Genomic DNA, 3,770 nt, shown 5'->3' with positions numbered 1-3,770 from the left:
TTAATTTTGTGATTTTTATATGCCTGAAAGATTTGTCTGCCACCAAATTGAAGACACCAGTATTTCTAAGGAAATCAAAAGAAGGTTGGTCAGGCATGGGGTATAGAAAGGATGCAGAAGCATTGGCAGAGATCCCCTAAGCTTTTTCAGTGAAGAGGGATGCTTAGCAAAGACTTCAAATGTTGTAATTCTGTGATAAGACCCACATTACTCACACCATTGTAGCTGGACACCATTAACTCTTCAAACCATCCAATCCCTGTGCTCTAGTTCCCTCACAAAGCAATCTCTGATGGTTATTTGGATTCTCATGGGGGGAGGGAGGAGGGTCTTTGTCCATAAACAGACACTCAAGGACAAAATAAACTTTAAAAATTCTTATTTCTTATGGCATAACAAAACAAAAGTGAAAATATTATAATTAGTTGGCGGTAGTTATATTTCTAATTTTAGGAGGGTCGTAGGACAAGGAAGATTTTAAAATAGCACCCTGAGTTTGAATCTGAGTGCCAGAGAGAACCATTAGCAGAACTAGAAAAGAGATGGCAGGCAATGACAGTAAAGGTTTTGCTGTGAATTTGAGGTGCCAGCTGTTTGTATAGGTGACTGCTATCAACAACAAGCAGTTGGAAATGAGGTCCTGTATTGGTACCAGGAGAGATGAGGTGGAGAAATACAGTTTTAGAACCCACTGGCATGGGGGGGGGGGGGGGGCGCGTTGTAGGCAGAGATTACTATATGGATGAGATTACTAAGCACCAGTGTGGAGAAAGAAGAAATGAGGCCTGAGGACAGCCTTAGGGAGTTAGGAAGTAAGACCCAAAAAGAGCTTGGAACAAGATTCTGTGGTGATATCATAGGGGAGGATAGATGTCTTTTGGAAAGAAATGAATAGTGTCAGGTTCTGCAGAGAAGACACGAATGGTAAGGACTGGATTTTCCTATTGAAAATCCCTGATTACAGTCAAGGGAATACGATAAATTTAAATAGAAGTCAAATTCCAAGAGCTTACCAGTAGGTGGGCCAGGAACATCTTGTCATACCAGAAAGCAAGAAAACTCAAGGATTTAGAAGCCAGTTTGAAAAGGATCACACTGGCCAAAGATGAATCAATATGAACATCAGTAAGGATGGTAACTGTACTAGTTCTCTATTGTCCCTATAACAAGTTACCACAACTTAGTGGCTTAAAACAACATAAAGTTGCAGTTCTGTAGGTTAGAAGGCCAACATGGTCTCACTGAGCTAAAATCAAGGTGTCAGCAGGTCTGCACTCCTTTCTGGAAGCTTTGGGGGGAAATCTATTTCTTGCCTTTTCCAGCATGACTTCCCAAGGAATGCAAGGGGACTGACTGCAGGCAGTCCTTGACTCATGACCACATTCCTCCATCTGCAAAACTAGCAACAGTCCTCACATCCCATGACCCTTAACCTCCTCTTTCTGCCTCCCTCTTCTGCTTTTAAGTACCCTTGTGAGTACATTGGGCCCACCCAAGTCATCCAGGATATCTCCCTATTTTAAGGTCAACTGGTTAGCATCCTTGATTCTATTTGCTACTTTAACTTATCTTTGCCATGTAATGGAACATGTTCACAGGTTCCTGGGATAGGGACGTGGACAGGGGACATGGCCTACCATGGTAACTACAACAGATTGAAACACATCAAATATGTTTAAGTACATAAGCTCAAAATAATGTTCAGACAAAGCTCACTGTCAGGAAACTGACACATTTTTTGTGTGTGTGTGTGTTTTTATTTTTAATTTTTTTAAATTGACATCCAAATTAGCATATAGTACAGCAATGATTTCAGGAGTAGATTCCTTAGTGCCCCTTACCCATTTAGCCCATCCCCCCTCCCACACCCCCTCCAGTAACCCTCAGTTTGTTATCCCTATTTATGAGTCTTTATGGTTTGTCCCCCTCCCTGTTTTTATATTATTTTTGTTTCCCTTCCCTTATGTTCATCTGTTTAGTCTCTTAAAGTCCTCATATGAGTGAAGTCATTTGATATTTGTCTTTCTCTGACTGACTCTTTTCACTTAGCATAATACCCTCCAGTTCCATCCACGTAGTTGCAAATGGCAAGATTTCATTCTTTTTGATTGCCGAGTAATACTCCATTATATATATATATATATATATATATATATATATATATATACACCACATTTTCTTTATCCATTCATCCATCGATGGACATCTGGGCTCTTTCCATACTTTGGTTATTGTCAATAGTGCTGCTATAAACATGGGGGTGCATGTGTCCCTTCAAAACATTTGTAAGATGGACTGCAAATCGCTGACAGAATTTTGCGCTAACTGTATCTGGGGCTGCGGGGATTCCTCTCCACAGTCGTGCAGCTGACTGTTCCAGGCCTGGCCATTCCAGGCTTGGGGGCACCAGGTCTGACTGTTCCAGGTCTGGTTGCTCCACGACTGGCTGTTCCAGGTCTGGTTGCCCCATATTGGAAGGTTTCTGGAAGTGTTCATCAGGTATCCCTGGTGATAGGAATAGAAGCCTGGGTATTCTGGATTTGCAGAGCTGTTCTGAGTCACAGTGTTGTTATTCTTTGGCCAGTTGTTTTTTTGCCACCTCTTACATTTCATTCTCTGGTTCTGGAACCAGGTCTTAACCTGCTTATAGCTAAGGTTCAGAATGTTGGAAAGTTCTTGCATCTGCTGGAGACCGAGGTACTTCTGTCTCTGAAATCTATCGTTGAGTACATATAGCTGGGTCTGAGAGAAGACGGTTCTGATCTTCTGTTTCTTGCCCTGAGCTGGATCGTCCTTCTTCGCGGTGATCTCCTCTGCAGAAGTGGGTATCACTTTTACTCTGGGACTGTGGAAGAATCGGGGCTGTCCTGAACAAGTAGATCCATGGAGGAAGGAAGAGGAGGAGAGATAGTCTCCGTGTGGGGGGTCTCAGCTGATGACATTTGCAGGGATGCATAATTTTCTTCAGGCCCATCAATCTCAGGCACTGGAGAAGAGTCCCTAGAATCGGGCGCTTCGGGGCAAGGCAGGCAGTGGAGCTGAGCTGGATCCGTATTCATGTTGCAAGGCCATTGTCATGCAAAAGGTAGCTGCTGGGTAGTCCAGAATGGGTGGGGAACGGGAAAACCGGGGCCACAGGACCTGTTTGCAGGAGAACTTCTTCGTGATGAAAGTAAGAACTCAGATTCACGGGATGGTGTACTCACTGAAAAGTGCATTAAAGATGAAAATACCGTTGGGCACCTGGGTGAAGTTGGTTAAGGTCCGACGTCAGCTCAGGTCATGATCTCACGGTTCGTGGGTTCATGTTTCTCCTCGGGCTCTGTGCTGATGTCTCAGAGCCTGGAGCCTGCTTCAGATTCTGTGCCTCCCTCTCTGCCTCTCCCTCTCTCTCTCTTTTTAAAAAAATGGGAAAATAACCTGGGATCTATAGTCAGATTGCTTGGGTCAAATCCATCTATTGTATAACTTATAGGATTATTAGGAGATTTGAATGAGAACTTATTTTTGTTGTTAAATACACACAACATAAAATTTACCCTTTAATTATTTTTAAACGCTTGAGTGACACTAAGCACATTCACAGTATTGTGTGGTCATCACCATTATCTGTTTCCAAAACTATTTTATTGTTCCAAACAGAAACCTCTCCCCCAGCCCCTGGCAACCTCTATTCTACTTCCTGTCTCTGTGAATTTGCCTGTTCCAGGAAACTCACATAAATGGAATCATTCGATCATTTATCCTTTTGTGTCTGCTTATGTCACTTA

General features: G+C 42.8%; 1 pseudogene; it reads right to left on the bottom strand.

Moving 5' to 3' along the window:
* Positions 1–2,206: 2,206 nt before the first annotated feature.
* Positions 2,207–3,193, bottom strand: LOC101081967 (annotated as a pseudogene).
* Positions 3,194–3,770: the final 577 nt, after the last annotated feature.

The sequence above is a fragment of the Felis catus genome, chromosome A2 (genome assembly GCF_018350175.1).
Source record: "Felis catus isolate Fca126 chromosome A2, F.catus_Fca126_mat1.0, whole genome shotgun sequence".
Classification (NCBI taxonomy): domain Eukaryota; kingdom Metazoa; phylum Chordata; class Mammalia; order Carnivora; family Felidae; genus Felis; species Felis catus.
The sequence above is the reverse complement of the archived record's forward strand: the minus strand, read 5'-3'. Positions and strand labels throughout refer to the sequence as shown.